This window comes from Lepisosteus platostomus, chromosome 21, assembly GCF_059453375.1.
Source record: "Lepisosteus platostomus isolate fLepPlt1 chromosome 21, fLepPlt1.hap1, whole genome shotgun sequence".
NCBI lineage: Eukaryota > Metazoa > Chordata > Actinopteri > Semionotiformes > Lepisosteidae > Lepisosteus > Lepisosteus platostomus.
This window is the reverse complement of record NC_142631.1, coordinates 719,222-739,423: the sequence shown is the minus strand read 5'-3', so window position 1 is coordinate 739,423 and position 20,202 is coordinate 719,222. Positions and strand designations below refer to the sequence as shown.

At 50.8% G+C, this 20,202-nt stretch overlaps 1 protein-coding gene across 4 annotated transcripts in view; it reads left to right on the top strand.

The window, feature by feature from the left end:
• The window catches only part of LOC148643798 (LIM/homeobox protein LMX-1.2), a 75,961-nt gene that overhangs the window by 10,244 nt on the left and 45,515 nt on the right, over positions 1-20,202 (top strand). The window lies entirely within an intron of this gene.

Sequence of the window (20,202 nt, the reverse complement as noted above, 5' to 3'; positions counted from 1 at the left end):
GTGCGCGTCCTGCTGCATGATTTCTGTGCGGTTTATTCTGGGTGATGTTTGCCCGGCCGCTGCGTGGGTCGGTCCGGCCGGCTGTCCGTCCCGGGAGTTTCAAACACCGCACGACGAGCAGAAGCAGATGCGCCCCCCGGAGAGTCAGAGATGGGGGGCGGGGGGTACAAGACCTGGTTTTGGGGTGAAAGCCGTGGGGTTCACTTTAAATGTCTGTCTTGTGCGCGGAACCTCTCTGAGCAGGCTGGGCGTTTTCACGCCTTGGAAGTTCTCGCAATGCAAACCCGAGATACCAGAAATAAAAACTTCATCTTCAAATACAAGACCAAGAGCCGGGTCGTCTTTTTTTAATCACGCTCTGTTCTTTTCGAGTTAGTTCAGGGATAAACCCGAGTGTATCCCGTGCAAAGGGGCGAGGAGACGCGGGGTACACTGAGTACAAAATCTGTTTTATACTCGAGGCGATTTCACCGTTTATCGATTTTGACGATTTTATTTTTCATTCAAGAAAATGAATGATCAAATAAAATTGGACTGCGAGTCCAAAAAAAAAAAACAAAACCGTATCAATGTGCGGCTACTTTTTAAAAAATGAAATAATTAAAATATACGGCCTATAAATTGTGATATTTGATTTTTGTTTTCTGTATTTTTGTACCATTTTAATTCGCGTTCTAAATAAAATGCGCGCTCGCGTTTTTAAATCTGACTTCGCGTCCATCCGCCGCGCGGGGGGAAATCGGAGGTTTTGGAGCTGAGGCGAGCTCAGCCTATGTCCGCTGATATCACTGATACAACCGGCCGCTCGTTAGAAGAGCGTTAAAATTAACGCTGCCGAATCCAAATTCACTTCGCAACAGATCTCTACCTCAAGGTATGAAAAGCAACGAAATACGAAAGTATTTGTCGCGTTTTCAGCGCCTCGTGTATGTACACACACCGCCCTATTTTAATATTTGCTGTGATGGAATACTTAGTGTTGTGATTCACACCTTTTTGACTTTTATGACATTAATTTAGGATGCATTAGTCAGCCCACAGGCTGCTGCTGGCTCGGGCGCCCTTGTGCTTGAGATCGCAGGTCCCGCTAATTACATTCCTGAAGAGCTGCGAAAGACCTGCTCTGTTATTACGAGTATTATAAATCACAGATTCTCTGAAATACATATATCCACTCGATTTCCGCTGCCTCGCCTGACTTTGTTCGGAAGCTCCCCACTTTTGTTTTAACGAAATATATATATATATTTTTTAATTCCGTCGCATTTCCCCCCAATGTTTGGTTGAGCTGATAGACGTTGTTGTGAAATTGGTTTCTGTACCTGGGTAACAATACGTGTGAATAAGTTCTAAATCCGTGACAGCAGGCTCGAGTCCTTTTCACTGTTTGTGTTTTACTCTGGTGAAGAAGAACGTCTGATCACAGTTTCTTGACTTGTGGATGAGCGCAGTTTTCGTTTGTGCACAAACTCAATTTAATTCTAGTCAGCCAGCTTTTAGGGTCACCTTGACACCCAGCGTGAAAGAAACAACAAACTAAAAAAATATCATCAGCGTCACTAGAGCCTTTTTTTTTCTTTTGAATAATGAACAATCGTGAGCGGGTTTTCCAGCCCGCCGAGATACAAAAAAAAAGGGTTTTAATGCATTCTTTGTGTTGTGTAATTTTATCGTGTTTATAAATAGGTTTGTATAAATGACATTGCATTGTACTGCACTCTGAGACTGACCCACGCAACGTGCACCACGAATGAAATTCAGTGAATCCCAGCGGATGCGTCCGCATGTCAGCTTCTGTATTCAGGTGTGTGGATGATCTTCCAGGCAGACCCCAGCCTGAGCAGACAGACAGAGACGGTATAATAATTACAACAGTGTCGCGGTGCTGGCGCTAACACAGCCCACCAATACTGAAGCCGGACAGACAGTATGGTCACTGACAAAGTGACAGTGTCTGTACAACCCGACAGGCCCGTGTCAGTATTCGTCAGTGTGATGTTCTACATTGGCAGGGAGTCGTATGTATAACCACAGACTTGGCTTTTTTTCCGGACAGTTTTATGAATTTAGATAATCGCGTTCTGTCATCACCGGGTTAAACGCGTGGGAAGGTGACGCATTAAAAAACCGCGTGTGACAACAGGAGCTCAAGGGCAGCGCTTGTGTGTGCAAGATGATCACCCTGTCCTCTCGGGTGTAGAGGGAACGGTGTCGAGATAAAATTACCACAAAGTGGAAAAAATCTATATCATTACAGGGAAATTATTCTTGCGGTTTTTATATTCAAACTAATAAATTGTTTGATTTTCATATCTTTTCCCCGCCATCTTTAAAATCTTTTGCGGGTGAATTTTAATTTACAGCAAAAAAAAAAACAACAACAAACGAAAATCGTTTAATGAATGGTTCAAATAGAACGACACGGTGAAGTACGACAACCTATATTTATTCCCGATCATTTTCACCTCCGTGGAGGATCTGGGAGGGAGAGGGTCAGCGTTCGGCTTTCCAAAAACCTTTAATTATCAGCTGACGGAGAGGGCGGAACTCAGCCCTGTAAAAGTATATGGAAGTTCTCCCAGTGCTGGGAATTTCGGGGAAATGCGGAGCGGCTTGGGAGGTTACCCAAGGTAAACACCGGGCTGGCGGTGTGGGGTATCGCCTCAGCAACTGTAAGAGATGTTGTGTGAAAATTGGACTGGAATTACAACTCCCCCCGGGGAGGTCTGGGCTTGTGTTGTGACTTCGGTTATGTGGCGTTAGGAGTAGGTTAATGCCGTGTAAGAGAGGTGGAGTTTTTTTTTTGCAGAGTTAACTGAGAAAGACGAGAGCCGCTCGTTTTTCGTGATTCAAAGGAATGCGGATTCATTTCTGGAGCTACGGGGTGAGGCTCCAGCGCCGGAGAGAGCCCCTGTTGTGCGCTGGAAACGCGCCGGCTCGGTTTCAGCCGCGGTCAGGCTTTTGCGCGGAAGCAAGTTCCCGTGTGTAAGTTGTGCAAGTTGTCCCTCGTGTAACAAGGTGTACAGTATCCAGGTAACCGTGCAGTTCACCACAGTGAAATCAGAGTCAAGATGAAAACCCTGCGCTGAATTACATGCGCCCCTCCCGCTGTCCAGGGCCGCAGACCAATTTTAAAGGCAGCATTAGCGTTTCAGGACAGGGGGCTCAATAAAGCTGCATTCCTCTCCATTGTTCCGGCTGGAGAAGATTCATTTCTATTTCAAATGCAGCGCAGTTATTAAAGCAGAAGAGCTTGTACAGATCCCACTCGGTAAAGACGAGCCTACTGGTGGTTTCCCGATTGCCTGAGGTCTGAGGGGAAGCGGCGTTAAACCGCGACGATCCAAACCAACTTCTTCAGACGCCTCTCCGAGGCTGAAGGGCTCCGGTTGGAGGGCCCCCCCTCCCCGGGCTGTTGCGATTGCAGAGACGTGAAGACGTTTCTCGTCTTGCAGAAATAGCAGGGGAGAGTCAGGAGCGGGACGGCCTGCTGATTCGGGCCCTGTGCAAGTTCCCGAGCCCAGCTCCCTCCGACCGAAAACTTCTGTACAGCGTCGTCCGTTCAGCACTTGCCCCCACTAACTGCCCCCCCCCCCACTACGACCCACCTACCCCAACCTGCGCAGGGGAGCACAGAGACGTGTCGTCTGAGAAACAAAATGAAAACACGGGTCCGCCTGTGACGCGTTTGGAAGAGCAGGTAGCTGTTGGGGACGGAGTGTGACACCTTGTTGTATCTGGCCGCTCAGGCTCATGAATGTCTAATTAGATCAGTTAGTGGGGGATAACGCGATCTGTGCGCAGTTGTGCGTCTGCAGAATCACTGTGACCGAGACTCCCCCACGCTTCACTCGGGGGCTGTTCGTGGGGTCATTTACCTGACCTCTGCAAGCCCGGCGGCTTGTACGAGCCCAATCCCCGCTGTTTTACCCACGCAACCCACTCGTGCACCGGGGGTCTGCGTGGATAGCAAACACGACCCGGCACGCGATGTCTCTCTGTTCCGGCCCGACTCGACCCACGCACCAACCACGAGGGGCCGGAATACAACCTGGGGGGGTTTAGTGAGTGGAACCCCCCCAACAACTCCCCCGTTTGTAACGTTTCGTAACGGCAACGCCAGTCTCGGTGGAGGCGACGCTGGTGGCCGTGGGATCTCCCCGTGTGGAGAGGAGAGGGAACCTCTGCTGAGGTCCACTGCAGACCGAGCGCAGGAGACCGAGAGCTGCCCTCCTGCAGAAAGAAGTTAGTTCAGTAATATTTCCTCTTGGCCTGGCTCCTCGCTGAGCAGGGCAGGCGTGGGCTGGACGTGTTCCCCACTAAGGAAGTATTGGGTTTTATACCAACACTGTGCTCAAGCTCAGAGCAGCCAGAGACGATTCCATAATCCATCATTCAACGGTGTTAATCTCGCAGTTTTTTTTTAAACTGGCGAGACCTCTCCGTTTCTGTGTGTGTGCAGTGTTTATATACCTACATGCCTTTACACCCGTGAATGTTTATGAGTGTGTATATTGATGTCTGCGTGTCCAGGGTTTGTAGGGTTGTGTGGGCTGTCTGTGTGAGCTTCTGGTCCTTTATTTGAATGATAAGCAACATTTCCCAAAGCAATTTTCTTTTTTATTTACATTGATGTGCTTTATTTCTATAGGGTTATTAAATAATTCATATCTTTATTAAACAGAAGATAAACCATCGGATCCATAGAGTGAGCACAGTGCCTGTGAATGCCTCCGTTCAGTTCGTGTCAGAGGAAACCGCTGCAGCTGATAAACACTTTCATGAGAATGAGATGCAAATTGAAAATTTTTATTACTTTCTGGCTTATTTAACATTTACAGAACTACACTGCTCAGGATGGAAGATGCCTTTTAGTATTATACAAAATCTACATCTTCTACTGAATGTATCAGTTAATGATACTGATTTTTATATTTGGTATTAGACATTTTAAATAATAACAAAACAACTGCTCTTTGTTTCTGTGTGCTGCTGGCCTGGCTGCTTGCCTCTTGTTTCGTAAATATGTCAAATGTTTAAAATATGAATCCACTCCGAATATGCAAATCTTTTGACGTGTTTTGTTTACTGGAAAAAAAAAAGCACAATCGATACATCTTGCTGTAAAGTAGGAACCTCCTTCTCCTGCCTGCTCTGCTGTGATGAAAGTGCAATGCAAAGGCAGATCCGGGCCTTTCCTGCAGACAAGGTCCAGTTCCATCATCCTGGTCTGGAGGGCTGCTGTACAGCAGGGTCCCCAGCCCCTGCAAGTCAACTGCAGCCTCACAGCTCAGGGGAATTCATGTTTAATTTCACCAATATAGCCTTTTACTTCCGGTCTTCAGCTGTTGTTGAACTGGAGGGACTGGGACCCCTGTAGTATCCAGCCTATGAACTTCATTTCACTTCAAGCTTGACGCATGAACATGGCAAGGGCCTCCACAGCGGCCCCTACTGGTGGGGGGTAGGCACTGCAGGTCAGGTTGAAGTCGACTGGGCTGAAAGCAGCGTTTCCTGGGACAGGGGATGTTTCTAGATGGGGAGGCACTTACACCCCCCTCTCGGTTCATGGCCGTGACCCAGAGCGCTGACAGGCAGGGGCTGCAGCACAAAATGTCCGAAAAAATCCAGGAACGCTCAGCGGAGCGGGGCGGCTCGCGGCCTGCGCATCGTGTGGCTTCGCGGGCCAGCCCGCCGGGGAGTGCGCTCCGGTCCCGGAGTGCGGGCGAGAGGAGCCGAGCCGTGTAATTTGCTGGTAGCCACAGTTCAACCCCACTCCCGTCCACCCTGCACTTAGCGAGCGACTGGGACACGCCACTCACGCAGATCGACAATGGAGGAGTCCAGCCGGGACCTCCTGACAATGTGCTTTTCATCACCAGGCTGTGCACTTCAGAGAGTCTCTGGTGGCGAAGCCTGGAGCTGCCCTCTAATGTTTCCATCTTCTCCTCTTTCCAACACGAGCGCTACGTATGGAAAACCCCAAATTACATCTCTCATCTTCTGTTCCTTTTTCCTCCATATTTCGCTGCCGCTGTGAGAGAGAAAGGGAGGGAGGGAGGCGAGTGTGCAGGAAGGCAGGGGAAGGACTGAGCTGTAGGGTTTGGCCATTTCATCAGCCAGCTTGGAAGGTTCCATCTCTGTCGTGCTCGTCCTGTGTCATTCGATGCCAGAAATAACACAACCCCCCTCCCCAAAGAGCTATAAGGGTTTTGGCATGAATGTTTATTTGTTAATAATGTACTTTAAAGGGCCCACTCTTGACCCCGGGCCTGGAGAAAGAATCCGTCTTCTTTCATGAGGAGGAACTCCAGCGAAGTTTGTAAATTCTCTGGGAAGGTGCAGCCGGGAAGGGAAGTTTGCTTTAACTACTGCAGCTGCTGGGAATCACTGTTTACACGGAGCCACTCGTAGCTGGAGTGGCGACTTTCTTAAAACGTCAAGATCAAGTTGACAGCTTTCTCCCTTACGGTTTTTCGCTCCTTTTTAGTTTTGGAGATTAAACCTGAAACTCGAATGTAGACCAAAACGGGGCCCCTCAGATTCCTATTTGGCGAGCTGTTATTTCACTTGGAGTGATAACGTGTTCTAGATTTGGAAAAAAACAAACCGTTAGTAAACCTGTTTTTGCCTGGGTCTAGATTTCCGAGATCGCCGATTCGAATTAGATCTGAAAGGCGTGGATCCCCTCTTTGTTTTTCCCGCGTTCTAAGGGTGAAGTTGAATCTTTTCCTGAGGTTCAGGACAGGTGAAGTGTGTGCAGAAGGGAGAACGGAGGAAGTCGCAGGCGGCGACAGTCGGGGGGCGAGAGCCGAGCTGCAGGCCTGGTGGCTCAGAGCCGGCAGTGGGAGCTGGCTGGGGCCCTCTTCAGTGCCCTCTCTCCCTCCCTCCCTCCCTCTCTCCCTCTCTCGCTCCTCACGGCTCTGTGTCAAGTGAGTCGCATGGCCCTGCCAAGTGCTGATGCCCCAGGTAGCACCCAGGCCACACATTCTGCACCTGCCCGGCACACGGGTGGACCAGCCTCAGTTTGCGCCCCACACCTCCGGTGGCGCAGCTCCGGCTGCGTCTGGGGTGAGCCTGGGCTGATTTCACCCCATTAGGATCACAGCCAGCGCCGGGATGGGGGGGATGGTTTTGTTTTTTAAAAAGCAATTACGGATGGGCAGATCTTTGAGGGCGGGAGAGGAAAGGTAAAGGATCCGTCTTTCTTTGAGCGTGCTCTCATCCAGAGGCCCACGCACGCTTTCTTTTTTGTTTTTTGCGGGCTTTTTTTTTTGTTTGTTTCAGAAAAGAAAAAAAAAACCGCCGCGCTTTCCGTCTTTTCGGGGGAAGCGAACGTACAGAGATGTTCTGGCTGCACCTGATGCGAGTCGCAGGTGGCACGCCGTGAAAGAGTGAAAGCACTCCAGTCTTGTTTTTCTTCTTCTTCTAATCAGATTAGGTTACAAACAGCAGTATTCCAGGGCCAGCTGATTGACAGAGATCTGTACTTTTATCACAGAGTGTGACACTAAGCCCTCTTGTCCTTTGTCCCGGCTGGAGGACTGGCGGAAACATGCCGTCCTAATCCCCTTATTCGTGTCGGCTGCAGAAAGGGGAGGACGATAATGCCGCCTTCCCCTCCACGGCCGGCTGAGCCCCGTCCTGATCTGATGAGGCTGTTGTTGTCTCTTCCCGGCCCCCGGCGCTCGGTGGGCGCAGCCTGGGTGTTTCCACTCGGATCGCTTCTGGTGCCGCCCCCTCCAACCCGCTGGGAGAAAGCGGGGCGCTGGAGAGGCAGCCCTCTGCGAGGATTTCGGATCGTGGGGCGACGCTGGTAGAGTGGAAGGCAGGGGTGTCCAGTCTTGGTCTTGGGGGGCCTGTGTGTCCGCAGGTATTCAGTCCAGTAAAGCAAAACCAGCTCGTTCCTGGATCAACTGGACCCATTTAACAGCTTCTTCAGGGGGCTGCTGGTGCTTTCAAGAGACCTGGACACCCTGCAGACACACCAGACCCCCGGTCTAAAGGATGTGCCAGTCAGTGCTTTGCTGCTGCTAAATTCAAACCCTTCTGCGGCTCTGTTGCTTTGTGTTGTTGTTTTTGGTCTGCATTGCAGGGAGGCGAGGGGGGGAAAGTGTTCTCACACTCGTGCACAGGATCGTGTTTTCCCCGGCTCTGGTCTTACCTGGCAGTCTGTCCCTGTGCAGTGCACTTTGTAACACTAGAAGCACTTCATGAAGGTGTTTTCTGCACTTATGTAGGCTTGGCCTTGCACCTCGAGTCATCTCGTAAATAGTGTCTTTGGAAAGGAGCCAATTTCTCAACAATAAGTTGCAAAATACTGCCTGTGCATGACTGACAGCACTGCAGCACATTACCGGTCAATCAAAGAGATGGGTTTCCTGCGGACAGGACAGACGCAGGGGGAGGGAGGGGAGACAGGGAAAGTGGCAAGAGCCCCATGCTCTTGTTTGCTAAGGGAGAGCGAGAGGCCGGGAGGCTGGGGGCTCGTGTTCTTGTGCTGTGAAATGGACTGGGGGCTGCGGTATGCAAAAAATCCAATTAACAGGGACACCAGGAGGACACGAGAGGAAAGCAAGAGTGTCGTGGGAGTCAGAAACAAGCAACCCACTCAGGCAGCTGAAGCTGATGCCTCGGCTTATTTCAAGACAGCTGGACGAGAAACTACTGTAGGTTCAGTTAGCGTCTGACTAACAGACAGGCTACATGGGCCAAACGGCCTTCTCTTCTCTAAGAACTGCTCTTCTACTCTTAATACACTTTGCTCACTCTCTGGAAGAGCCCCAACATTCTCCTCTGTGTACGATCCACTGGTTTTATGGCCCCAGACCTCAGGGGCTTAAATTTCTTTGTGCTCGCAACTGTGGTAGGTTCCTTTGCTCCAGGGGTCCCCTGGGGTGCTTTATTTACTTGTCCAACTGTTTGGAAGTCTGTTAGACTAAAGATCAGATGCACTGAAACAAATCTTATTACTTTAACCAGCCCCACAAATTCTTGCTCGGCTTTTCTTCCATTGACCTCTTGTCAGTCAGAACTAATGTGCGCCGGGCAGGTGGGTCTTAGCTCCTGGCTCTTCTCTCCCCCTGAAAACCCTGCGCCTCTCTGCTGGCGTGTGTTTCTGCCTGCTGTCCCCCAAGACACGCTTGTCCTTTGCACCTCGGTCACACGCAGTCTCATCGCTGACAATAACTGCCCCTCCGAGCGGAGCAGGTCTTCCCCTCAAGCTGTCCGCTCGGTCGCAATATTCAGAAAAACCCTGATTCACTATATCCGACCTTTTCCCCACCAAATACCTCTGCGGCATTTAAAATCGAGGCCTCCTTTCCGTTGATGTTGAGTATGAACGGAAAGTCCGTTTTGAATTTTTGTATTCCTGCCTGTAACGGTCTGCGTGAGCGTGCTTTCTAAGCCTTCTTTAAAAAAATTTGAGGAGCTCTCGGAGATGACTGCCTCATGAGGGTCAGACACCTTCGAGTTCAAGTGTCACCCCAGTGTTGGGCATGCGGCCACGTGGGGGCTCTTACATATTTTGTCCACTTTGCCCTTTTAGCTAAACGGCCCGTAACTCAGGAGAAGAAGGCTGGCGAGCAGGGTGTCGTGCCGTCAAAACCAACAGCGCCGTTTTATTAGAAACCAGGAGATGTAGTGTGTTCTCCATCTATCAAAGCGGAGCCGGGCTCTGTGCTGGGGGGGGCGGCTCCTGAACCCGCGCCCAGTGGGCTGCCAGGCACTCCGAGCCCGCGCCGGAGGGTTCTGTAAACTGCAAGAACAACATGTGCGCCAGCGAGGGCTCCTCCGGACCCCCTCTGTTTGGCTATTGCAGCTGATGTTAACTCGCTCTCCTGGCAAGAAAAATAACCTTCGGAGAAAACTGGGCAGATAGGGTTTCACTGTCTCTGAGACTCGCGGCCGGCCCCCCCGCCACCAGCTCAGATGATTTGTGCTTGGGGTCTCCTGACCCACGGGGGCTTCAGAACGAGGTAAAGGGAAATGTCTGGGGGGGGGGGCGGAGGAGGGAGGCGGGGGGGCGGCACGAGAGTGGATGACCGATGGAAGACAGGGCAGATGTTTCCGATCAGCGGCTGCTCAGCGATGACGGGAAGAGCTCGTCACCAGACTGAGCGGCAGCGACCTCCCTCGACTCCCCCAGCGCCAGCCCTCACTCCTGCGGGGCGCGCGGGGGCCCCACACCGCGGGCCTGCCACCCCAAGATCCCGGCACATAAAACACGCAGACGAAGGGCAGAAGTCGCCTCCCCGTCAGGCAGCGATACCATCGTCTGCTCCTTCCGCTGCGTGCGCTGCTAATACCTCCCGGAACAGAGCGGCAATCCATCAGGCCGGCCGGGCCAGCCGGTGACACAGGCACGCACGCCGCAGATACCGGGACACATCGGCCGCCATCCCAGAATCATGCCAATGCAGGAAAAACATCTCGGCGGCAATATCAAAGCGTTTGGGGGGGGGCGGACAGATTTTTATTTCAGATTTCCCAGATTCGCGGAAAAACCAGACCTTCGCTTCCCCTCCGCCGGAGCTGTGTTGCTGTGCGAGAGCTCCAGGGTCATACAGCGGATCTAGCCTGTTGGAACAACAGGGGGCCGTGCGGTGGACAGTGGACAGGTGGGTCACTGTGCAGTGGACAGAGGACAGTGGGTTCTCTGTGCTGTGGACAGTGGACAGGGAGCTCATCGTGCAGTGGACAGTGGACAGGTGGCGTCACTGTGCAGTGGACAGAGGACAGTGGGTTCTCTGTGCGCGGAATGAGTGACACCTTGACCTGAAGTCAATCCGTCGGACGAACTTTCCTGGCTGGGGGAGAGCAGCCTGAGCTCCTTCACTGCCCGCCTGCCCCCGGCGCTGCCCCTCCTGGGCGGACAGACGGCCTTTCCAGGGCTCTGGAGGACGTGTCCCGGTGTGATTTTTATAAATAGCAAGCTCGTGGCGTGCCGTTGAATTTGCAGGGTGCGTGTGGAAGATGTGAGGCGCGGCGGTAGGCTGTTTGACCTGGCCCCGCGGCGCAGGCCCCGCTTGGCTCTCTGAGGCGCGGAGGTGGACGAGCCTGCGAGCTCAGTCTTCCTGCTCTCGGCCGCCTCGAGATCCCCTGGCTGTCATTCGGCACTGCGCTTCTCTCCCAGCCTCCAGAGTCCTGGCAGCTGGCTTTTTAAAAGCTTCAGTTGCATCGATTTGTTAGAAAAAAAACAACCGGACATTTTAGGGGAAAAAAGACCTCACCAGACATCTTAGTAATGACAAAGGCGAGCCCAGAGTTAACAGGGTTGGTTACACTCTCAGGAGGTCTGTTACTGTTTTGGTGGGCTTCAAACATTGGAAAAACTAGTCAGCCCTAGCTGACTTGCCTCGATCGATAATCAGATCGTCACTGAAAACCGTCCTGTTTTAAGATTTGAGGGCCTCAATATTCTCATATTCGTTTGTCCTATTTCTGTTTGCAGCAACAAAGCTACAGAGTAAAGACGTACATGAGTAAACAGTTAACAGCATCCGCCGTGTGGACGACATTCCTCAGGGGGCCTGGCTCTGCAGCGCCCCCTGCAGGGAGAGCAGGTTGCTGACAGACACGGGGGCCCCCGTCCCGGCAGTAGGCCGCTGCGGGCTCAGGCACAGGGTAAAGTGATCCCACCTTCACATATCGCGCACCGCGGAGATCCGGAAACCCGAGTCGCGCTCTGGCGTTCTGATCGCAGCGTGACGGGCCGGCCTGGCCTGACCCGGAGCGCGCTCGGGCACGGGGGCTGGGGCCGCAGCGTGCGCGCTCTGCGCTCAAAGCTCTGCGCAGGCGCGCACTGCTAACGTGAGGCGTCTCTCGCCCCCCCCCCCCCACATCGACAGGAACACGGCCCTGTACGGCCTCGCATCGGCGCGACGCCCGGCGGTTTCTTGTTCATCTTCCTCGTCCGTCTGGAAGCATGCCTCGCAGAAAAAAAAACAAAAACTTCTTGCCTTTGCAATAGCGCGGCTCTTAGGCCGTCTTGGAGGCTGTTGATATCCGCACGGGCCAGGGAGAGCAGTTTAGTGTCCACTTACTTCTCACTGCGGGCTCTCTGAGCTGCGGTCTGCCCTGTCCTGCGTGATCCACACATTCCCTCGAAGCTGTGCCTCCCAGTTGGAAGGGGAAGGGCGCCACGCGGTATAGAGCCCACTTTTCCAAAAGCACGTCACGATGGTGCTTCTCGTTCCCCGCCGTCAGTCGGAACCTCTTCTCGCGTGGAAAAAGAGGATGAAGCGATACGCAGGCACTACTGCGCGCCTGAGTTTTTTCTCCGTGTGCAGTTGAGCTGTGGGAGCTAACCGCAGATCGCAGGCGTTCAGCGCTGTGCTGGCCGGCAGGAGGCTGCGGCTTGGAGCGAGCGGGCCGGGCCGGGCCGGGCCGGGGGTTCGGCGGGGGCCCGCAGCGCCAGCGGCTGCTCCCGGGTCCCCGAGCCGCGATGCTGGGGAGTGACAGCACGGACGTGTCTGTCAGCCCTTCAAGGCAAAGACGCTCCTCACGAACGTCTGGGCGGCACGAATCTGCACGGTAGCCATTTTAGTTTTGCGTTTGACCACAGTGGTTCCACAAATTCCTTTGCCTTGGTTTTTCCAAAGTTTATGTCACGCTTTTCCCAGCTCCCTGCTTATTCCATCTGGGCACCTTGAGGGATCGGAGCTGTGTTCCAGGAGGGCTCTGTTTCCTCTGTCTCTTGAGGAGTGTGCTGGTTAACCGTTGGAAGAAGAGAGTTATGCATCTCGAGGAGTGTTTTATGTCAAGTGGAGGAGATTTGTATTCAAATGCGAACTAATGACAGAACAGAGGTTCTCCATCAATATCAGATCCTGAACTATTCTTCCTGTAGCTCTGTGCCTGTCTCCCTGTCCTGGATAATTCTAAGTCCTCATGAGGTCCACACTGTGCTAGATTAAGCTTAGCATTATTTTAGATTTGCCATCTTTTGTAAAAAAAAAAAGTATATATACCGTGCAGATATATATTCAGTATCCCACTGTTTCGTAATCACTAAAAAGAAAAATGACCGCTTTGTAAAAATACTTCCTGTCTGGTTTTTTACTTTACAGATTTATAAAAACAATATTTTATTTCTTACGATTCAACTTTAAAAAAAAAAGCTTTTCTCCACACGAGTTTTTAAACCTGCGTGCCCGCAGAGAAGGTGTCTCTACTCGCAGACAAGCAAGCGGACCCTCAGGGCAAATCCCCCCCACACTGGGGAGACTTCTACTAGAACCCAGGCGGTTCAATCTGAACACGGCTCGAGTGTGCATGCGGGAGCGGTCCGGTCGGGTTCGGCAGCGGCCGCGGAGACGAACCCCAGATCCCGACTGCAGAGAGTCCTGGCTCGGCCTGGCTTGTGGGGGCGATGTGGCTTCGCTCGGTTCTCCCCTTCCGCACATCAGCAGATTCGTTAGGTCATATTCAAATCGCGATCACATCTGTTCTCCATATGGTTAAATACATGCTTACATATGTTGTCGGATTTGTGGCCATAATCAGATTAATTGGCTCATCTTCCCTAAAAAATAAAAAGTGCAAAACATCTCTGCTGAAGGTTGTGGTTTTTTTTTCTTCCTGCATTACAATAGCCAGCAGTGCCTCACAGGGATGAGGTCAGGAGAACTTGTCAGAGGGTTTAAAACGTTTCTCAGGGCTCTCCTGGATTGGAAGAGACCGTCAGTAACTGGTCCGAATCACGCTTGACGCGTCTTGCGCGCAGAGAGAATCTCAGATGCGGTCTTCAAAACTCTTGCCATTTGTTTTCCAGCACTGAGACAATCACCCCTTTCTCGGGGGGGCAATAATGATTTTTCATTGTTTTCTGCTAAGAAAATACGTTTCAAAATTTGAATTGTCATTTATATGTCAGTACGAGAGAAGCGAAGCTCGCGATGATTTGTGATGTACAAAGTGAAATATTTTTTTTCTTTCGAAAGAAAGCACCGGGGCTACAGAGCAGGCAGAGTAAATTAGAGCGGTCTTGCAAGAAAGAGCCCTGCCATTGAAGTATGGCTCTAATCCTTATTAACATTCTCCAAAGTCATGCATGAAATACCGCGCTCGCGCCACACTCTGCGCCATGTGTTTTTCCTTTTCTCCAAAAGTATTTCTCAAAACCTATCTTCCGCGCTCGCTGCTCTTCATTATTTTATTAGAGGCTTTTTTAGGTTCACCACAACCTTAAGAGTGGAACTGACGCACAGGACGGGGAAAACCCCACATCTTTCTTGCTCAGGCACACAAATTGCCGCTCATTATTTTTCTCTCTGCTTCTCGGATCGTTCTCGTCTCCCCCCCTGCAGTAGTGTCTTCAATTAAGAAGAATAAAGATTCGCGTCCTCGCCTTGCACGCCTTAGAAAATGCTTACTGTAGCTGCGCAATTGTCAGAAGAAAAGGCCGCTTCTGGTTGAAATAAAACTCAAAATCAGCAGCCACAGCTTTTTTTTTTCCTGTCTGTTTCCCAAATGTTAAGGGTAAATTTCGCATTAATTCTTTAAGTGTTTTCAAAACTTGTCACTTGGATGATAAATCATACTCCGACTGCTTTCAGATGTCGCTGCGTGCCGTGGACATGGAAATGATTTTTGAACATAGTTTCACATAGCCCAGGCTGTATTTTTTCTGGTGAACCACCGTTTTTTTTTATTATTTATTTTTAGTTCCATTGCCGTTGAAAGCGCAGAATTAAAGATTTGACAATTGCAAAGCCCGTTAAGCCCCGACATGAAGTCTGCTCACCGGCCCAGTGCGAGTGTCAGTGTCAGACACTGAGGAAGCCATCTTTCAGCTGCTGCTGTTGTAGCGGACCTCTTGTGTGACACAGCCGTGAAAAATGACCATTTGGGTCTGAGATGTAATTAACTCTTTCTGTTAATGACAGCGGCAACAGGTAGCCTGTGGCTCAGGACACACACACACACAGTCTGCTCAGCTAGACTTGTGCGAAGTCTCCACCTTACAGGGCGCTAGGCGGCTGGTCCAGGAGAAGCAGCTGGAAGATGGGGTAAACCATGACTCAGCAGAGAGAGGAGTGGCAGAGCAGAACCAGCACTGGAGAAACCGTGACACAGCAAACTGGTGCCTCCAGCGGGGCAGGCCAGGCTGGCAGCACTGCGCAGAGCCAGGATGGGCACTGGGCGGACAGGAAGGAGCTTTTTTTGTGTGTGTGTGCGCGGGCGGTTGTATATGTGTATCTGTGTGTCGGTGAGGGAATGACCTCATCGGAGCAGTGGTTCTTGACAGGCCAGGGGCTGTGAGGACCAGTGAGACAAATTCTGTTTTTCGATAAACCGAAGGGCATGTCGCCCTCCTAAAGGTGCCCCGGTAGTTTGTTCTGGGTGATCTCCTGGGCCGGGCTGGGCTCTGGCCTGCGGCCTGGAGTCTCACAGAGTGCAGACCGACCCCCGTCGGCCCCTATAAGCCCCAGCCTGCTCGATGGCCATCGACGGGTTCCGCACTCTGGTCTGGCTGAAGAGTCCCGCTTCTCCGGGTTAGACAGACTGGGCCCAGGAGGACACGGCTTCACAGGAGCCCTGAGACACGATGCAGGCCAGAAATCTACAACCAAGCGGTATCTGTGAGATTTTTCGAGAAGAAATAGACAACAAGCTTCTTACGGGTTTCTCAGTGGAATGCGGTTTGGTTTCCTTTTGAGTTTTGGAAGCGCCGCTGACTTTCTTAGTCATTGAAAACATGATATCCTGAAAAACCAGGAAGAATTCTGGCAGGGACCTGGCAGTCGAGCTGGGGGTTAAAGTGGCGTTCAAGAAAAGCAAAAGCTGTGATATCACAGGAAGTCTGTGTTGTACCCGGTGGTAAAAAGAAAGACATCCTGAAAGGGTAATTTTACGCTACTTGGCGAGAGCTCGGGACTGATGGCCTGATAAACAGAAGTGATGTCAGTTGTGTTTACACAGTAAACTAAGCTCGTCAGTCGGTCCTGAATCCTGCTGCTTTGGAACGTGCTGGATGCAGGGCAGGGAATCACAGGTGGCACCTGGGCACTCTGGTATTGAAACACACTGCGTCCCAGCTTCAGAGCTGCAGTCGGTCACTTCATCACACTGCTCAGTTGCAAGCCAGCTGTGTACCTCGTAAACATCATTTTCAGAGCAGCACGTACCTGTATAGTCGTGGACAGAATGAAAAGTGGCTTGGACAAAACAAACTGCAGTTCACCAAAAGCACAAAGGTAATAGCAGAACAGCAGAATGGAAAATAATGCATTACCCTTTGCTGTGACTCATTTATAACACACCAAACAGCGCAAGTCATTTAAAACAGAACGGACCAGAAACCAAAGCATTCCTCCTTTATTCCAGCGAGTGCTGTCCATCACTTGAGAATGTAGCATAACGTTTCTTAATCAGTTGCCAGATATCTGGAGTCGAAGGAAGACTATTATTTTTCTGTCAGTCTGAATTTCCAGGTAGTGTGAGATTGTAGGAAAAATACAGTTACTGTGTGGTCAGGGCAGCACAGTCCAACATGGTTTGGCTCTGTAATCGAACGTTTGGAACAAATAGCAGAAAGGCAGACTTTGGCAGACCCAGTGGCTGTGTGCCCATGTGCTTTCAGTGCCCACTGTGAAAACCACTTACAGTCTGAAATGTTTTTAAAGCTGATGTGAAAATTTGGACTTTTATATTCGAAGATCTGTAATAAGCAAAGTTCAGAACAAAAGTGGTTTCTACAACAACTTGACGTTCAAACAAGTACGGAGGATGATATTAAAGAGATTTACACCCAGGTCTTAAAATAGCTTTTTTTTTCTCACTGAGCTTCTTTTATAGATATGTCAGGGAAGTAATAAAATTCACCTACAAGTGTACGTTTGCCTTTGAAAGGCACCATGTGAGTCATCTCTAATTTTATGTTCCTCTCAGTTTACGCTTTCGGCTTCAGCTTTGAAGGAGATGCCTGTGTTCTGATCGGAATAGGCTTCTTCCTTCCCTGGTGTGGGACAGCGCTCATGCCGAACCGCTTGAACCCCAGAGATCCGTTCGGCAGGGGCAGTGAAAGTGACCAATCTTGAAGTTTGCTGCTGGACAGCTTTAGATTGAAAGGAGCAAGTGAAGGTTTACTCAGGTCAGGTGTCAGGCTGAAGAAGGCTCCACGGCCGAAACATTGTGCTTCTTGTTTCAGCAGGGAATAACCTTTAACTTGCTCCTTTGTGGCCTCTGCATGCTGATGCAGCTCCCTTCTTGGATTTAGATTTATTTGCAAACTACTGGAAACTCAAAATGTGCATTCCTTTGGGTATCGTCGGGAATGTCCCTGCCTTCCGATTGCCCTGCTCGGCCCGGAGATGTCCTGCTTGACGTCTCCTCCTGCTTCTGCATCTTCACACACTGCGCAGCCTTCATTTTCCTCGGCAGAATTAGTCACACAGCCTTGGTGGTTACTGCCAGGATGCATGTGTCGAGCTTTTCCTGGTTGTATTCCATGCTGCTGCAGACCCAGTCTTGTTTTTCTTTTTTGCTCTTGTTTCTATTTTAACATATTATCTGAAACTTAACACTCTGCCTCAAAGGCTTCTGGTTTTGCCTAAGATGTTGTAACGCGTGCTTGCTGACCAGTGAGCTTCTGGAGGGTTGTGCTGTGCCCATAATGTTTAATGGCGTTTTGGCAGCCAGCTTGGAAACTCTTACTGCTCTGTAGCTCTGGCCATTCTGTTTCTGTCATGGTTCACAATTCTCCACTTGAAACTTCACTGGGAGAAATGAGGACACAGGGCTTCAGATGTTAAAATGGCTTAATCTGTGGGATGTATCAGTGCTGGTGATGTGGTGAACGAAATCTCAGTTGTGGAGACTATTTCATTTCATGCTGGACAGCTTTGATGAGCTAAGGCAAGCAAAGTGGGGCAGTTGTGTTGAAAGCCTGGAGTCTGGGGTAGAGGAAGTGGGCAGAAGAGCAGAGGCACGTGTCCTGTCCCTGGATGAAAACCACTTGGGCGTCTCTTAACGTGTTACAGGTTCAAACGTCAGTGGCTGCTTTCAATTAGTCCGTCAGACTGCCTGCGATAAACAATTTGAGCATCAGACGCTGGTGGAAATCTGCGAGAATGAACGTGTTTTCGCTGCGTATTGCTCCTAACTGGGTCTGATGTGTGCGTGTGGCGTTTACTCCCCTGTGGGTCAAGTCTTCGAAATACCGTTCCACTAGTCTCTATCACCGGTGAGCTGTCGTCCAAGTCTGCTGACCGCTAATTCATAGATGAGGTGTAAGAGTGAGCCGTGATACAGATTGTTAGTATTTGTGTCTCCAACTGTGTGGTATAAGTAGTTGGATGTGTGTAATTGTGTGTTGAATATATAAAGAACATACAAATGCAGTAATAATAATAATAATAGCTCGTATTAATAAGAGCCCCACTGTGTTTCACATGTACACTCACTACTCACTACATCCAGCACTGAAGTACAGCCCCAGCTGGGCAACAGCAGATCAGGACACGAGCAAAATTGCTTCACCAGTTGGACTGACTGGGGAACTTTAGGGAGGCAAGACTATTCAAGGGCAGAGTGGAGGTTAGAGAGAACAGCAAGATTAACACTGTTAGTGTTACAGACGGTGTTCTAGATCTTTAATGATCAAGTACCTCAGTTTGAAATCTCATCTGAAGGATGGGACCTCCTGCAGCCTGCAGTGTCTCCTGTCAGTGCGCTGGGGCACTGGTATGGATGTTCTGGTCCAAAAGAAGGAGCGTCCCCTGCTGGTCTCCAACGCTACTTACATCAGCACACTGTGTTGCCTTGAGAATCGCCCATCCGGTCCTGCCCCGGCCCAGGCTTGCCAAGCCTCTGAGACCCGGCTACAAGGTGGTATTTCTGCAGCCTCGGCGACCCCCCCCCCCCCAACTGCCTCCCTCCCCAGCTGAAAAGCATCTTTCACTTTCAGGGTTGTCAGCAGGCTGCTCAGATTAACACTGGTGGGCTGGGCTGCTCCTCCACCCCACGCCTGACACAAGTCTCTTTGTAGCTGCGGAGAGTTGCTTTCGTGTGCGTCTGGCCTGCTGGGAATTGTGCGCTGGTTTCCCTTTCCTCTGCTTTTCTTTCAAAGAGGTTCACCGAGGGGCTGCACGGGCTGTCCCCAGGTTCGCCCTGGCCTCAGGGGCAGCACCAGTGAGGGTTAAAGGTGCTGACGTTTCGCTCCATCAGCTCCTGGCAGGCTGGCAGGGGGCTTCCGAAATGCCCCCATCTGAGAGAGGCTCCACGCCAAGCGGGGTCTGACCGAGAGGTTTCTCATTTCAATGAATTCCAATCGATTCTGCAGCCCAGGGTTGCAAATTCAGCTTTCTTAATATGTCATCGAGCGATTTTTTTAACAGCGAATAATTTTCTCACAACAGCCCGTCGGAGAGAAAGCACACTTCTGAGATCACTCGAAAGAAATGGGTGCTTCACCCTTGAAGGTTAAATGAAATAGTACAAAAACTCCTTCACGATATTATGGGGCAACATAACGTTTCCAAGGATGATCATCTCTTTAGTGAACAGCAACAGCAGTCTTTATTTATAGACATATAGATTTCCAATTATGTCTGCAGAGAGTGTAATATATACAGTAAATGTACAGGAAACTGTGTCAAACACGGAATGAGATTTAGAGTCAGGTTTTTTTCACTTTCCGCGCAGAAATAAAAAAAGGATAAACCACTTTTAGAATTCAATATGCCACAGCTTTTTTTCGAAATGTAGCAAATACAATACATGAAAGCGCTTGCAGTGTCGTGGAAGAAAAAAAATGGATGGAAGGCGGGAGGAACTCTGGGAGATTTACTGCACGAAGGCTGGGCAGGCTGGAGCCATTCGGGCTCCATGTCACAGGCGACGCAGCCCAGTGCACGGCGACATACACCAGCCGCCCCCTCGAACCCCCCCCCCCCACCGAGGACACAGAGCAGGGCAGCTGTGATGTTTCGTTGGCGCAAGAAAGCACTCTGTCAGAAACGGGCCCAGGTTGCGGTCCTGATGACAGCAAGCCAGGCCACCTCTGCCGGGCGGATTCAGTTTTACAAGACAAGAGGCAGAGAGGCGTCTGCCTTGAAGAGGGGGTGTGAGCGTGGCAGAGGAGGAGGAGGAGGAGGAGGAGGAAGAATGGCTGCTCGGGCCCTGTCCCCACCTCGCCGGAGCGACTGAAGTGCGTGAGACCCTGAGGGCTGTCTGCCATCAGGCTGGGCCCTCACT